This window comes from Ranitomeya imitator, chromosome 3 (genome assembly GCF_032444005.1).
Source record: "Ranitomeya imitator isolate aRanImi1 chromosome 3, aRanImi1.pri, whole genome shotgun sequence".
NCBI classification, from domain to species: domain Eukaryota; kingdom Metazoa; phylum Chordata; class Amphibia; order Anura; family Dendrobatidae; genus Ranitomeya; species Ranitomeya imitator.
The window spans coordinates 142,815,732-142,833,769 of record NC_091284.1 but is presented as its reverse complement, the minus strand read 5'-3'; positions in this window follow the sequence as shown (position 1 = coordinate 142,833,769).

The following is an 18,038-nucleotide window of genomic DNA, read 5'->3' as shown; positions in this document are numbered from 1 at the left end:
AAGGTGAACAGTGAAGAACACACAGCGTTTTGCTAAATTAGCCTTTGGAAAGGAAAATAAAGCAATTAGCTAGCTCAACTGGCCCTCAGTTACAACACAGCGTCCTGTCCCTAACTGAAATCACAGCAGAGTGAGCGCAAAATGGCGGCAGCGTTTTTTATAGTGCAGAGTGACATCATTTCAGCAGCCAATCACAGCCTTGCCAGTACTTACATGCCCACCATGCTAAACAGGATGTGCCCACACTTCCAATCATTCCTCATTGGCTGCTGCGTTCTGTTTGAATTCTGGGAACTTCCGATTCCGGTATCCGATACGCGGGAAGTATCGGAATTCGGTATCGGAATTCCGATACCGCAAATATCGGCCGATACCCGATACTTGCGGTATCGGAATGCTCAACACTAATCATCATCGTATGTCTACTATCAGCGAGACCTGGCGTATGATGAGAGTAGTATTCTCATCAGCTGATGACTGTGACTGATGGTAACCTTTTTCCCCTTCGTCACAGCTGCTGGCTCACAGATTGTCATCTTTGTAACAGCGCAGGAATCACAGCTCTGTGATTGGTGGTAACGTGTAGCGTTTGAATGGGGTTTGGGTATTGTTCTGGTACCTAACCTAAACTTTTTTTCTTAATTCATCTGAACCTGATGGACCCAAACATCTAGAAGTCTACCCATCACTACTGGACACTGTAATGTCCACACGTTGTAAGGAATTTAAGAGAGAGTAAGCTTTAACTGTATTTTATTCTCTTCTTCCTCCAGCACACAACATAACAGCAGCATAAGATTTCCTCCTCAGGCCAGAACAGAAACTGAAACTCCTCTCAACTCCCGCCCTCGCTTTCTTAAAGAGACAGATCTAATTCTTATACATTACATCATCCCCTTTTTTTTTTTTTTTTTTTGTTATATATATATTAACCTAAAACAAATATTGACAATGTAACAATACGAAAATGTCCAAGAAAAACCATATGTCTGTATTGTCTTATTCACCCCTTTTTTTTAAACTATATCTCTTCAATAAGTCTCGATGGAGCCCTTCTTTCCCGTGTAGGGTAATGTCTGGGTTCATTGGGGGTGTCCAGTGCTGACGGATCAGTCACCTCTTGTTGGTCCTCTCCACCGTCGGGTATCAAGTCTTCCACTGGTGGGAGTTCATTATCATTGTTCTGCGGTATGATTTTAAAATGTGAGGAATTTCGAGTGATGGAGTGTCCGTCTCGCTCAGCCGTGACCATACTGCCTTTTCTCTCAGTAACATTATATTTTGCAGGACTATATACAGCTGAGGTTTTGTTGGTTGATTTTTGACGCACAACAACCATATCACCTCTTTTGATGGCACATGGCTGTGCCCGTCGCCTTCTGTCTGCATAATGTTTCATGGCTTGCTTGTTAAAGAAATCCGTTGATCGCACTGAAGAGTCATTTGGTAAGGGATGACTGGTCACATCAGGGATCCGTGTACGAAGTGTTCTGCTGAACATTAGATGAGATGGCGCAGCATTAGTGGTGGAATGTGGCGTGTTGCGGTAATTGCGCAGGAATTTGTATAGTGACTGTTTCAGTGGGGTGTGCTCCAGGCTAGCTGCCTTGATTCGTTTCCCCATGGTGCGCATGAAACGTTCTACGATTCCATTGGCTTGCGGCCAGCAAGGTGTGATTTTTCTGTGGCTGAACCCCAAGTATTCAGAAAACTGTGCAAACACATGTCCATTGAATGGAGGTCCATTATCTGTTTTGACCACTCTTGGAATGCCATATGCAGAGAATATGTCGTCCAGTTCTGGTATGACACTATTAGCAGACGTTGAAGAGATTAATAAAATGACAGGGTATCTAGAATATTCATCAATTGTTACTAGAATGTATTGGCCATTTGGTAATGGTCCATATATGTCGACTGCCACTTCCTCCCATACAGCAGTGGGTAACGGAGACATTTGTAATGGCTCTAGAGTTGATGATGGAGTAATTAATTGACAAGTGGAGCAATGTCCAATCTTCTCTTCCACCAATTTATCCATATTTGGGAACCACACTTTTTCTCTGAGTAACTTTTTTGTGCCAACAATTCCTAGATGACCTTCGTGTGCTATCTGTATGACTAGGTTGCGCAAGGCCTTAGGTACAACCAGTTTGGTACCACGAAGGATGAGTTGATCTTCAGTGACTGATAATTCCTCACGTACATTTGAAAATAGTTTTAACTCTTTCAGATCAATCCCATCTTCAGGAATTTTTTTCTTTTGAATTTCATGCCACCTTCTATTTTGGATAATTTGTATTAAGGCACAGAGTGTCTTGTCACTTGTTGTTGTATTCACAAACTGATCAACAGAAAGTGCTTTTGGCACGGCGTGAGCTGCAACAAAGTGGATGTATTCTTCAATGGAGGAATGCACAGGTAAATCATCATTGGTGGGATGTCTTGAGAGATAATCAGACGGATTGCTGTATTTTCCAGGTTTGTGAACAATTTTGTAATTATAGTCCTGTAGACATAGACCCCATTGTTCAATCCGTGCTGGCATTTTAGCTCAGGGATTTCCAAAAATTGTAAGGAGAGCTTGATGATCTGTGACAATAGTGAAGGGAGCGCCATAGAGAAATAAGTGAAAGTGTTCACATCCCCAGACGACTGCCAAGCTTTCTTTTTCAGGTTTTGAATACTTTCTTTCAGTGCTTGTTAAGCTTTTACTTGCATAGGAAATGATGTGGGGACTTTGATTGTCATCCTTGTATTGTGCTAAAATTGCACCCAGTCCCACGGGACTAGCATCCACAATCAGTTCGGTTTGAAGAGCTGGATCAAAATAGGCCATGGTGGTTGTTGAGCAGAGTTCGTTTTTGATTGTTTCAAAAGAGGCCTGACAGTCTAGGGACCATTGAAAAACGCAATTTTGTTTTGTAAGTTACCTTAATGGAGTGCTGATTGTCGAAAAATGTGGAATATATCTAGCACAGTAACTTGCCATTCCAAGAAAAGAGCGCACTTCACTGGCTTCCTGTGGAATTGAAGCTGCTCTGATGGATTCCACTTTCTTGGGATCAGGTCGTACTCCTTCCGCCGAGAAAATGTGACCATAGAACTCCAATGAATTTTTATCAAATTCGCATTTTTCTTTGCTTAAAGTGAGTCCAGCAGAGAGCAGACATTCAAAGATAGCATATAGAGGACGATTATGTTCAGCTTGAGTTTTCCCAAAAACCAGTATGTCATCACTGTAATTAAAGGCATTTGGAATATGTTGAATGACGCTCCTTATCGTATCTTGAAAAATTTCTGCTGCTGAGCAGACCCCAAATGTCAATCTTTTGTATCTTCTGAGACCCACATGGGTGGAAAATGTTGTTAAGTATCTGGATTCTGGACTCAATTCTAATTGATGATAGCCCTTATTGAGGTCGAGCTTTGAAAAAACAGTTGCTCCATCTATTAAATTAATAATGTCATCAATTTTGGGTGAGATGTGTCTTTCCCTTTGAATAGCAGTGTTGGGCAGGCGCATGTCAACACACAGTCTTACCTGCTCTGGAGTCTTTGGTTTTGGAACTACCACAAGTGGAGAGACCCACGGAGTGGGACCAGAAACAGTTTCAATGACATCATCATCCATGAGTAATTGGAGTTCCTTTTCTACCTTCTTTCTCAGGTGAAATGGAATACGCCTGTGAGCCTGGGCTACTGGACGGACACTGTCATCCACATGAAGATGCACTTGAGAGTCCTTTAATTTTCCTAATCCACTAAATAGGGAGGGAAAACTGTTCACCATAGCTTGTACATCCAGGTCCGCAGGGTCGGTTATGGTATGAACAATCTGGATGAGTCCTAGCTTCAAGGCAGTGTGATAGCTGAGAAGACAGCCTCCTGATCCTTGTAATGTGTGAAAAGTGGTTTTCTGCCTATTTTCTTTATAGCTAAGTTCAGCATCAAATTGTCCCATTGTAACTAGAGGTGTTTTAGATCCATATGGAAAGATTTTAGTATGCACTTGCTGTAAGACTGGCTTTGTTTTCAACTGTTCATAAGTATTGCTGTCTATGATATCCACCGAAGCTCCTGTATCTATTGTAAAGGTGATATCCGTGTTGCAGATGGTGAGTGTAATACATGGAGACTGCACTGAGCCAGTGGCAGAAGTCGTGAACACATAGTTCTCAGCCACAGACATTTCTTCTATATCCTGATTTACCATTTTTATATTTGCAGGCTTTGTAATTGACAGAGGAGACTTGTTGGGCGCTGATTTGCAGACAACTGCAAAATGGTTCCCTTTTCCACATTTACTGCAAGTTTGTCCTATAGCTGGACATTTGTTCATGTGGTGAGGGAAATCTTGTCCACATCTATAACATTTCTTCTGTTGCGGGGCCTGCTTGCCTTGTGCACTGTTATGTTTGAGAATATGCACATGTAAATTATCCCCACTCTCCATTGCACTTGCCTGATGATCTGCTATCTCTATAGCACGGGCCATCTTGAGTAAATCATGCAGAGAGAGATCCTGCTGCAGAGCTTTACGCCTTATGGTATTAGACGAGCAGGTGACAATTACTTGAGTTAGGATTTCATCATCTACGTCAGTAAATGCACACCCATGTGCTAGTTCTTTTAGCCGGGTGACATAGGTGTCTATGGATTCTTCTGGAAGCTGCTTAGCAATCCTGAACTTGTATCTTTCATATCTGATGTTTTGTTTAGGGTTGAAGTAGTCAGTGAGAGCTTTGGAGCATTTGCTGTACGTGTCTGTCTCCGCTGCTGGTAATGTGCTGTATATGTCATAGACTCCTGTGCCCGCACAATGCAGGAACACGGCTTTTTTTCTGTTCTCCTCTTTTATATCTATTGCTTCCAGGAAATTCTCAAATCGATTTAACCATTTTCTCCAGTTATGAGAGAGATTAGTGACATAAGTCATATCAAACTGTGGGAACATGTGCAAGTATTCAGCCATGTTGGAGTCTCTCAGTGGCGCTGGCGTGTGAAGCAGTAAAGCAGGGGTCAGTACTCACAGTAGTAGGTGATTCAATCCCATCCTCGTCGCCAGTTGTAATGTCCACACGTTGTAAGGAATTTAAGAGAGAGTAAGCTTTAACTGTATTTTATTCTCCTCTTCTTCCTCCAGCACACAACATAACAGCAGCATAAGAATTCCTCCTCAGGCCCGAACTGAAACTGAAACTCCTCTCAACTCCCGCCCTAGCTTTCTTAAAGAGACAGATCTAATTCTTATACATTACAGACACCAACTATACAAATTTTATGTTAAGTGTTGAGAAGTTATTCTTAACAGACAAGTTATCTCTTATTCATAGAAGGATTTGCTAATTGCTGGAGGTTTGTCCATTGTAGCCCCATCTTTATTGCAGAAGAAGTGCGTATTTTCATCTTCCACTCCATTGATTTTCTATGCGACTACCCCTAATAGCCAAGTGCGGTACTCCAACCATAAATGAATGAGCAGGGGGACAAGCATACACACATTTGCTTTATTTGGAATGGGGCAGCAGAGCTCAAATCTCAGGACTTGTGGGGGTTTGAGTGCTGTAATATCATGATACCGATGACCTCCCATGTGCATGCGCAGAACCCTCCCGAGTGCCATAACACTCGGAGTACCCAGGTCAGTTCAGGAGATAGAGCAGGTGAAATTAATATTGAACACATCACCAATTTTCTAAGTAATATATTTCTAAAGGTGGTATTGATGCTATTTTTCACTAAGTGGCAGGGTTGCTTTCTAATTAATGGTAGATTTTAGCTAGTGTCATGACTTTTCATGGAGTTTTGCAGCTGTATTTCTTCATATGTTCAATACTTTTCCCTGTGCCATTTCTCATTGTTACACAAAACTTTATTTAACCCCTTAGCGACCGCTGATACGCCTTTTAACGGCGGCCGCTAAGGGTACTTAAACCACAGCGCCGTTAATTAACGGTGCTGTGGAAAAAGTGAATAGCGCCCCCCAGAGTCGGATTTTCTCTGGGGTCTCGGCTGCCGGGGGTAGCCGAGACTCCAGAGAACATGATTCGGGGGGTTTTTAACCCACCCCGCATTTGCGATCGCCGGTAATTAACCGTTTACCGGCGATCGCAAAAAAAACAAAAAACGCGATCTCTTTTTAATTTCTCTGTCCTCCAATGTGATCGCACATTGGAGGACAGAGAAAAGGGGTCCCAGGTAGCCCCCCAATACTCACCTAGCTCCCCCGGTGCTCCTCGTGTCTCTCGGTGGGCGCCGCCATCTTCAAAATGGCGGGCGCATGCGCAGTGCGCCCGCCGGCCGGCCCCGTGAGAATCTTTGGGGTCTCGGCTGCCAGGGGTAGCCGAGACCCCAAAGAGCATGATCGGGGTCGGTTTTACCAACCCCTGTTTTGCGATCGCTGGTAATTAACTGTTTACCGGCGACAGCAAAAAAAAAAAAAAAAGTAAAGTGTAATTCTCTGTCCTCTGATGTGATCGCACATCACAGGACAGAGAAATAGGGGATTCGGGGACCCTATCATACTCACCTGTGTCACTGGATTCTCTTGCTGCTCCTCCTGGCAGCCGGCAGAAGAAAATGGCGGGCGCCTGCGCAGTGCGCCCACCATCTGTCTCCATCTGCCGGCCGGCAGGAGAACAGCAGTTGGGGCTAAAAGTAGGGTTATGGTTAGGGGTAGGGTTAGGGGTAGGGTTAGGGTTAGGGTTAGGGGTAGGGTTAGGGGTAGGGCTAGGGTTATGGGTAGGGTTAGGGGTAGGGTTAAGGGTAGGGTTAGGGGTAGGGTTAGGGGTAGGGTTAGGGTTAGGGGTAGGGCTAGGGTTAGGGGTAGGGTTAGGGGTAGGGTTAGGGGTAGGCGTAGGGTTAGGGTTAGGGTTAGGGGTAGGGTTAGGGGTAGGGCTAGGGTTAGGGGTAGGGTTAGGGCTAGGGTTAGGGCTAGGGTTAGGGTTAGGGCTAGGGGTAGGGCTAGGGTTAGGGTTAGGGCTAGGGTTGGGGCTAAATTTAGGGTTAGGGTTGGGGCTAAATTTAGGGTTAGGGTTGGGGCTAAATTTAGGGTTAGGCTTCTTTCACACTTACGTCGGTACGGGGCCGTCGCAATGCGTCGGCCCGACATACCGACGCACGTAGTGAAAATTGTGCACAACGTGGGCAGCAGCTGTAGTTTTTCAACGCATCCGCTGCCCAATCTATGTCCTGGGGAGGAGGGGGCGGAGTTACGGCCACGCATGCGCGGTCAGAAATGGCGGATGCGACAAACAAAAAAACGTTTCATTGAACTTTTTTTGTGCAGACGGTCCGCCAAAACACAACTGATCCAGTGCACGACGGACACGACGTGTGGCCATCCATCACGATCCGTCGGCAATACAAGTCTATGGGCAAAAAACGAATCCTGCGGGCACATTTGCAGGATCCGTTTCTTATCCAAAACGACGGATTGCGACGGAATGCCAAACGACGCAAGTGTGAAAGTAGCCTTAGGGCTAGGGTTAGGGTTGGGGCTAAAGTTAGGGCTAGGGTTGGGGCTAAAGTTAGGGTTAGAGTTGGGATTAGGGTTAGGGTTTGGATTAGGGTTGGTATTAGGGTTAGGGTTGGCATTAGGGTTACGCTTGGGATTAGGGTTAGGTTTGGGATTAGGGTTGAGATTAGGATTAGGGGTGTGTTGGATTTAGGGTTTTGATTAGGGTTATGGTTAGGGTTGACATTAGGGTTGTTTTGGGGTAAGGGTTGTGATTATGGTTAGGGTTAGTGATTAGGATTATGGATCAGGTTGGGATTAGGGTTAGGGGTGTGTTGGGGTTAGGGTTGGAGCTAGAATTGGGGGGTTTCCACTGTTTAGGTACATCAGGGGGTCTCCAAACACGACAGCCAATTTTGCGCTCAAAAAGTCAAATGGTGCTCCCTCCCTTCTGAGCTCTGCCATGCGCCCAAACAGTGGGTTACCCCAACATATGGCGCATCAGCGTACTCGGGATAAATTGGACAACAACTTCTGGGGTCCAATTTCTCTTGTTACCCTTGTGAAAATAAAAACTTGGGGGCTACAAAATCTTTTTTGTGGAAAAATATATATATATATATTTTTTATGACTCGGCATTATAAACTTCTGTGAATCACTTGGGCATTCAAAGTTCTCACCACACATCTATATAAGTTCCTTGGGGGGTCTAGTTTCCAAAACGGGGTCACTTGTGGGGGGTTACTACTGTTTAGGTACATCAGGGGCTCTGCAAATGCAACATAACGCCCACAGACCATTCTAAGTCTGCATTCCAAAATGGCGCTCCTTCCCTTCCGAGCTCTGCAGTGCGCCCAAACAGTGGTTTACCCCCACATATGGGGCATCAGCATACTCAGGATAAATTGGACAACAACGTTAGTGGTCCAATTTCTCCTGTTACCTTTGTGAAAATAAAAACTTGGGGGCTACAATATCTTTTTTGTGAAAAAAAATTTTTTTTATTTTCACGACTCTGCATTCTAAACTTCTGTGAAGCATTTGGGCATTCAAAGTTCTCACCACACATCTAGATAAGTTCCTTGGGGGGTCTAGTTTCCAAAATGGGGTCACTTGTGGGGGGTTACTACAGTTTAGGTAGATCAGGGGCTCTGCAATCGCAACATAATGACCACAGACAATTCTATCAAAGTCTGCATTCCAAAAAGGCACTCCTTCCCTTCCGAGCTCTGCCGTGCGCCCAAACAGTGGTTTACCCCCACATATGGTGCATCAGCGTACTCTGGATAAATTGGACAACAACTATTGCAGTCCAATTTCTCCTGTTACCCTTGTTAAAATAAAAACTTGGGGGCTACAATATCTTTTTTGTGGAAAAAAAAATATTTTTTATTTTCACGACTCTGCATTCTAAACTTCTGTGAAGCACTTGGGCATTCAAAGTTCTCACCACACATCTAGATAAGTTCCTTGGGGGGTCTAGTTTCCAAAATGGGGTCACTTGTGGAGGGTTTCTACTGGTTAGGTACATCAGGGGCTCTGCAAATGCAACATAATACCCGCAGACCATTCTATCAAAGTCTGCATTCCAAAACGGCGCTCCTTCCTTCTGAGCTCTGCCGTGCGCCCAAACAGTGGTTTACCCCCACATATGGGGTACCAGCATACTCAGGACTAGGGTTGAGCGACCTTGACCTTTTTAGAGTCGAGTCGTGTTTCGCGAAACCCGACTATCTTAGAAGTCGAGTCGAGTGGAATCGGCCGATTATGGCGAAAAGTCGGGTATCGCCCGAAACACGAAACCCAATGCAAGTCAATGGGGGAACATAGTCGGCAGTGAGTGGAGGCCAGGAAAACACCTACACTGCCCATTTTAATGGCAAAAACATCCATTCTTGTTACAGAAGCTTGTCAATCGTAATTTAGCTTATAATAATTGGAAGGCATTTGAAATTGGGGGTCATTTGGCTAAAGTTGTGGGGGGTAGGGCTGGTTCAAGTAATTAGTGGGCCCAGTAAATCTGGACCACATCACAGCAGTGGAGCAGGGAGAGGTAAGTATTTCAACTTTGCAAGTGCTGTGATCCTGAGCAAGCAGGGGGGGCCCACTCGTTGGCATTGGCACTGGCACAGGGCCCCTCAAAGTACAGCACTGTGTTTGCACGGCGGGGGCGCCTCCCACCGGCAGCAACACTTTTGCATACTATGAGAGGCCCTGTGCCAGTGACGTCACCAACTAGTATTCCTCCCCCCACCTGATGAAGGAACCTGCACTTTCATCTGCACCTTCCTCTTTGTCCCCGTGTAAGGTGGTATGGTATGCGGGAAGAGGAACCTGACTTTCAGCAGGGTCACAATCTTGCTGTGTAGCATGCACGGGGAATTTTGCGTTATGGGTCAATGTACCAGCAGACTCATCTATCACTGGCTGGGCAATGGGCAGGATGAGGAGGAAACACAGATATAGGCCCAAAGAATAAAGTTGGCTAAATGCAGTTCAAAATTGGTAACACAGGACTAACCAGGGGGCATTGCAGTGGAGGACAACTGGAATGAGAGGCTGACACAGAGAGTAGGCCCAAATCAGTAAGTAGTCGAAATGCAGTTCAAAATTGGCAACCGTAGTAAACAGGCGGCACAGCTTTGTTCAGTGGAGGAGAACAGCAAGGAGTGGCAGACACCGATAGTAGGCCCCAACCCAACTAGTAGGCCAAATGCAGTCTAACATTAACAACTACTTAACGAGAGCCTGAAAATGGAATTTCAGGACAGGAAACCAGGAGAACAGCAAGGAGTGGCAGACACCGATAGTAGGCCCCAAACCAACTAGTACGCCAAATGCAGTTGTTCCATTTAACCACAATTTAATGAGAGCCTGAAGATAGAAGCTCAGGAAAGGCAACCTGGAGAACACCTTGGAGTGTAACACACCATCTCTCTACACCCCATACCCAATTTGTAGGCCTAATGCAGTGTAGTTTTCAACAACTACTAAACGAGAGTCGGAAGATCGAAGCAATGTGGACGAAACCTGGGGAACACCTTGGAGTGTAACACACCGTCTCTCTACACCCCATACCCAATTTGTAGGCCTAATGCAGTGTAGTTTCCAACAACTACTAAACGAGAGCATTAAGATCGCAGCAATGGCGAGGAAACCTGGGGAACACCTTGGAGTGGAACACACCATCTCTCTACACCCCATACCCAATTTGTAGGCCTAATGCAATGTAGTTTTCAACAACTACTAAACGAGAGCCAGAAGATCGAAGCAATGGAGAGGAAACCTGGGGAACACCTTGGAGTGTAACACACCGTCTCTCTACACCCCATACCCAATTTGTAGGCCTAATGCAGTGTAGTTTCCAACAACTACTAAACGAGAGCATTAAGATCGCAGCAATGGCGAGGAAACCTGGGGAACACCTTGGAGTGGAACACACCATCTCTCTACACCCCATACCCAATTTGTAGGCCTAATGCAGTGTAGTTTCCAACAACTACTAAACGAGAGCATTAAGATCGCAGCAATGGCGAGGAAACCTGGGGAACACCTTGGAGTGGAACACACCATCTCTCTACACCCCATACCCAATTTGTAGGCCTAATGCAGTGTAGTTTCCAACAACTACTAAACGAGAGCATGAAGATTGAAGCAATGGCGAGGAAACCTGGGGAACACCTTGGAGTGGAACACACCATCTCTCTACACCCCATACCCAATTTGTAGGCCTAATGCAGCGTAGTTTCCAACAACTACTAAACGAGAGCCAGAAGATCGAAGCTCAGGAAAGGCAACCTGGAGAACACCTTGGAGTGGAACACACCATCTCTCTACACCCCATACCCAATTTGTAGGCCTAATGCAGCGTAGTTTCCAACAACTACTAAACGAGAGCATGAAGATCGAAGCAATGGCGAGGAAACCTGGGGAACACCTTGGAGTGGAACACACCATCTCTCTACACCCCATACCCAATTTGTAGGCCTAATGCAGTGTAGTTTCCAACAACTACTAAATGAGAGCCGGAAGATCGAAGCTCAGGAAAGGCAACCTGGAGAACACCTTGGAGTGGAACACACCATCTCTCTACACCCCATACCCAATTTGTAGGCCTAATGCAGTGTAGTTTCCAACAACTACTAAACGAGAGCATGAAGATCGAAGCAATGGAGAGGAAACCTGGGGCACACCTTGGAGTGGAACACACCATCTCTCTACACCCCATACCCAATTTGTAGGCCTAATGCAGTGTAATTTCCAACAACTACTAAACGAGAGCATTAAGATCGAAGCAATGGCGAGGAAACCTGGGGCACACCTTGGGGAGGCAGAGACCGTTAGTAGGCCCTACCAAAGTTGTACCCCCAATGCAGTTTTAAAATTCCTAGAGGCTGAAAACAAGACTACTGACGCTCAGCTTTTTTCAAAGGAACACAGCTGAATTGAGTGGCGCAGACAGACACAGGTAGTAGGACTTAAACCAAAAATGTGGCTCACTGCAGCTTAAAAAAGTTACAGGGGTACATAAGCAGCAGTGCTCTGGGCAGTGGAGGACAATTTCAATAGTGGACCGCAGACAGACTTTGTACGCCTACTATTAAAAAAAGGATGCTCTATGCAATTAAAAATAGGTTCCAGGGGTCCACGGGCAGCAGTGGTGTGGTCAGTGGACGAGTATTGGAAGGAGGGACCGCAGACAGGCGTAGTAGGCCTAACATAACAAAATTAGGCTGTAGACTCTGTAAAATTGGTTCCAGGGGTACACGGGCAGCAGTGGTGTGGTCAGCGGAGGAAAATTGGAATTAGGGACTGCAGACAGACTTTGTAGGCTGTCCCCTGTGGACCATGCATCCAACACATTAACCCAGTGCGCCGTAATGGACACGTAACTTTTTGTGGACATGCCTACTGGTCCATGCGTCTCTTGTCAGGTGCACCTTTCTACTGTTTGCCTGAGTGCTATGACAATGCAGACTTTTTCATGCCGCTGGAGGGCTGGGATGGCTTTTCTCGCAAAAGAAATGTCGACTGGGTAGCTTGAACCGTTGCACAGCATAGTTCATCTGGGCTTTCTAAATATATAACAAAGAAAAAAAGGAGGCTACATGCACTTTCAGCTGGGTTCCAGGGGTACACAGGCAGCAGTGGTGTGTTCAGTGGAGGCCTAGTGGAAGGAGTGACCGCAAACAGGCATCGAAGGCCTAACATAATAACAGATAGCTGTAGGCAATTTTAAATTGGTTCCAGGGGAACACGGGCAGCAGAGGCCTGGTCAGTGTAGTAGTAGTAGAAAGAACAGACCGCAGACAGGCTTCAAAGGCCTAACATAATAAAATTTTGCTGGCTGTAGGCAATTTTAAATTGGTTCCAGTGGTACACGGGCAGCAGTGGTGTGGTCAGTGGAGGCCTAGTGGAAGGAGTGACCGCAGACAGGCATCGAAGGCCTAACATAATAACAGATGGCTGTAGGCAATTTTAAATTGGTTCCAGAGGAACACGGGCAGCAGTGGCCTGGTCAGCGTAGTAGTAGTAGAAAGAACGGACCGCAGACAGGCATCGAAGGCCTAACATAATAAAATTGGGCTGGCTGTAGGCAATTTTAAATTGGTTCCAGGGGTACACGGGCAGCAGTGGTGTGGTCAGTGGAGGCCTAGTGGAAGGAGTGACCGCAGACAGGCATCGAAGGCCTAACATAATAACAGATGGCTGTAGGCAATTTTAAATTGGTTCCAGGGGAACACGGGCAGCAGTGGCCTGGTCAGTGTAGTAGTAGTAGAAAGAACGGACCGCAGACAGGCATCGAAGGCCTAAAATAAAAAAATTGGGCTGGCTGTAGGCAATTTTAAATTGGTTCCAGGGGTACACGGGCAGCAGTGGTGTGGTCAGTGGAGGCCTAGTGGAAGGAGTGACCACAGACAGGCATCGAAGGCCTAACATAATAACACATGGCTGTAGGCAATTTTAAATTGGTTCCAGGGGAACACGGGCAGCAGTGGCCTGGTCAGTGTAGTAGTTGTAGAAAGAACGGACCGCAGACAGGCATCGAAGGCCTAACATAAAAAAATTGGGCTGGCTGTAGGCAATTTTAAATTGGTTCCAGGGGTACACGGGCAGCAGTGGTGTGGTCAGTGGAGGCCTAGTGGAAGGAGTGACCGCAGACAGGCATCGAAGGCCTAACATAATAACAGATGGCTGTAGGCAATTTTAAATTGGTTCCAGGGGAACACGGGCAGCAGTGGCCTGGTCAGTGTAGTAGTAGTAGAAAGAACGGACCGCAGACCGGCATCGAAGGCCTAAAATAAAAAAATTGGGCTGGCTGTAGGCAATTTTAAATTGGTTCCAGGGGTACAAGGGCAGCAGTGGTGTGGTCAGTGGAGGCCTAGTGGAAGGAGTGACCGCAGACAGGCATCGAAGGCCTAACATAATAACACATGGCTGTAGGCAATTTTAAATTGGTTCCAGGGGAACACGGGCAGCAGTGGCCTGGTCAGTGTAGTAGTAGTAGAAAGAACGGACCGCAGACAGGCATCGAAGGCCTAAAATAAAAAAATTGGGCTGGCTGTAGGCAATTTTAAATTGGTTCCAGGGGTACACGGGCAGCAGTGGTGTAGTCAGTGGAGGCCTAGTGGAAGGAGTGACCGCAGACAGGCATCGAAGGCCTAACATAATAACACATGGCTGTAGGCAATTTTAAATTGGTTCCAGGGGAACACGGGCAGCAGTGGCCTGGTCAGTGTAGTAGTAGTAGAAAGAACGGACCGCAGACAGGCATCGAAGGCCTAAAATAAAAAAATTGGGCTGGCTGTAGGCAATTTTAAATTGGTTCCAGGGGTACACGGGCAGCAGTGGTGTGGTCAGTGGAGGCCTAGTGGAAGGAGTGACCACAGACAGGCATCGAAGGCCTAACATAATAACACATGGCTGTAGGCAATTTTAAATTGGTTCCAGGGGAACACGGGCAGCAGTGGCCTGGTCAGTGTAGTAGTAGTAGTAGAAAGAACGGACCGCAGACAGGCATCGAAGGCCTAAAATAAAAAAAATTGGGCTGGCTGTAGGCAATTTTAAATTGGTTCCAGGGGAACACGGGCAGCAGTGGCCTGGTCAGTGTAGTAGTAGTAGTAGAAAGAACGGACCGCAGACAGGCATCGAAGGCCTAAAATAAAAAAATTGGGCTGGCTGTAGGCAATTTTAAATTGGTTCCATGGGTACACGGGCAGCAGTGGTGTGGTCAGTGGAGGCCTAGTGGAAGGAGTGACCGCAGACAGGCATCGAAGGCCTAACATAATAACACATGGCTGTAGGCAATTTTAAATTGGTTCCAGGGGAACACGGGCAGCAGTGGCCTGGTCAGTGTAGTAGTAGTAGAAATAACGGACCGCAGACAGGCATCGAAGGCCTAAAATAAAAAAATTGGGCTGGCTGTAGGCAATTTTAAATTGGTTCCAGGGGTACACGGGCAGCAGTGGTGTGGTCAGTGGAGGCCTAGTGGAAGGAGGGACCGCAGACAGGCTTCGAAGGCCTAACATAAAAAAATAGGGCTGTTGGCAATTTAAAATTGGTTCCAGGGGTACACGGGCAGCAGTACAATGGTCAGTGGAGGCCTAGTGGAAGGAGGGACCGCAGACAGGCTTCGAAGGCCTAACATAACAAAAATGTCAATACAATGGTATTGTCAGTGCCAGGCATTGAAGGATGTCAGCGCATAGACTAAACATTGGTGGAGCTGTGAGAGATAATTTTGCAAGTGGTAGAGCACTGTTTGAGCTGGGGGGGAACTGTCTTGTGGCCGGCGGTACAGGCCCAGGGCCCCTCATATTACAACGGTGTGTCTGACGTTGGGTGCGCACCACCACCGCCAGAGACACTTTATTGTACTATGAGGGACCCAGTGGCAGTGCCGTCGACCAAAAGCGGGCACACCCACCTCTTCAGACAAACAGCACTGTCACGGGTGCTGGCGCCAAGTGGCGATACCACGGCCCCGTGTGGGGAGTTTGGCCATTTAGTGAGGTGTAAACATGTCATATGCTGGACAATCAGGTGCAGAAAATTACGAGATTGGAAAAGTCATTCAGAATAGTCCACAGGCAAGACCTTTTCATAGGAAAGCTAGGTGTCAGCCGGGCAAGGTGGGGCAAAAGATTTCGAAATCCAGTTGTGGTTCATTTTAATGAAGGTTAGATCATCTACATTTTGGGTAGCCAGACGAGTCCTTTTTTCTGTTAGTATTGAACCTGCAGCACTGAATACTCTTTCTGATAGGACACTAGCTGCCGGGCAAGCAAGCTTCTGCAATGCATATTCTGCCAATTCTGGCCAGGTGTCTAATTTGGATGCCCAGTAATCAAATGGGAATGACGGTTGAGGGAGAACATCGATAAGGGATGAAAAATAGTTTGTAACCATACTGGACAAATGTTGTCTCCTATCACTTTGAATTGATGCTGCAGTACCTGTCCTGTCTGCGGTCATAGCAAAATCACTCCACAACCTGGTCAGAAAACCCCTCTGGCCAACGCCACTTATGAATTCTGCCCCTCTAACACCTCTGGTCTGCTGGCCCCTGCAGCTCGTGTGAGAACGATCATGGGCGCTGTGTGCAGGGAATGCCAGAAGCAAACGGTCAACAAGAGTTGATTGTTTGGTTGCTAATATTATTTCCAAGTTGTCATGTGGCATTATATTTTGCAATTTGCCTTTATAGCGAGGATCAAAGAGGCAGGCCAACCAGTAATCGTCATCGTTCATCATTTTAGTAATGCGTGTGTCCCTTTTGAGGATACGTAAGGCATAATCCGCCATGTGGGCCAAAGTTCCAGTTCTCAAATCTGCGGTTGTGCTTGGTTGAGGGGCAGTTTCAGGCAAATCCACGTCACTTGTGTCCCTCCAAAAACCAGAACCCGGCCTTGCCGCGCCAACAATTTCCAGTGGCCCCGGAAAAGCTTCCTCATTAAAAATATAATCATCCCCATCATCCTCCTCGTCCTCCTCCTCCTCTTCGCCAGCTACCTCGTCCTGTACACTGCCCTGGCCAGACAATGGCTGACTGTCATCAAGGCTTTCCTCTTCCTCAGCTGCAGACGCCTGATCCTTTATGTGCGTCAAACTTTGCATCAGCAGACGCATTAGGGGGATGCTCATGCTTATTATGGCGTTGTCTGCATTAACCAGCCGTGTGCATTCCTCAAAACACTGAAGGACTTGACACATGTCTTGAATCTTCGACCACTGCACACCTGACAACTCCATGTCTGCCATCCTACTGCCTGCCCGTGTATGTGTATCCTCCCACAAAAACATAACAGCCCGCCTCTGTTCGCACAGTCTCTGAAGCATGTGCAGTGTTGAGTTCCACCTTGTTGCAACGTCTATGATTAGGCGATGCTGGGGAAGGTTCAAAGAACGCTGATAGGTCTGCATACGGCTGGAGTGTACGGGCGAACGGCGGATATGTGAGCAAAGTCCACGCACTTTGAGGAGCAGGTCGGATAACCCCGGATAACTTTTCAGGAAGCACTGCACCACCAGGTTTAAGGTGTGAGCCAGGCAAGGAATGTGTTTCAGTTGGGAAAGGGAGATGGCATCCATGAAATTCCTTCCGTTATCACTCACTACCTTGCCTGCCTCAAGATCTACAGTGCCCAGCCACGACTGCGTTTCTTTCTGCAAGAACTCGGACAGAACTTCCGCGGTGTGTCTGTTGTCACCCAAACACTTCATAGCCAATACAGCCTGCTGACGTTTGCCAGTAGCTGCCCCATAATGGGAGATCTGGTGTGCAACAGTGGCAGCTGCGGATGGAGTGGTTGTGCGACTGCGGTCTGTGGACGAGCTCTTGCTTCTGCAGGAGGACGAGGAGGAGGAGGAGGGGGTGCAAACGGCTACAGCCAACTGTTTCCTAGACCGTGGGCTAGGCAGAACTGTCCCAAAATTGCTGTCCCCTGTGGACCCTGCATCCACAACATTCACCCAGTGTGCCGTGATGGACACGTAACGTCCCTGGCCATGCCTACTGGTCCATGCATCTGTTGTCAGGTGCACCTTTGTGCTCACAGATTGCCTGAGTGCATGGACGATGCACTCTTTAACATGCTGGTGGAGGGCTGGGATGGCTTTTCTGGAAAAAAGTGTCGACTGGGTAGCTCGTAGCGTGGTACAGCGTAGTCCATCAGGGCTTTGAAAGCTTCGCTTTCAACTAACCGGTAGGGCATCATCTCTAACAAGATTAGTCTAGCTATGTGGGCGTTCAAACCCTGTGTACGCGGATGTGAGGCTAAGTACTTCCTTTTTCTAACCATAGTCTCATGTAGGGTGAGCTGGACTGGAGAGCTGGAGATCGTGGAACTAGCGGGGGTGCCGGTGGACATGGCAGACTGAGAGACGGTGGGAGATGGTATTGTTGCCGCCGGTGCCCTAGATGCAGTGTTTCCTACTACGAAACTGGTGATTCCCTGACCCTGACTGCTTTGGCCTGGCAAAGAAACCTGCACAGATACTGCAGGTGGTGCGGAAAATGGTGGCCCTACACTGCCGGAAGGGATGTTGTGTTGATGACTAGCTTCATTGGCCGAGGAT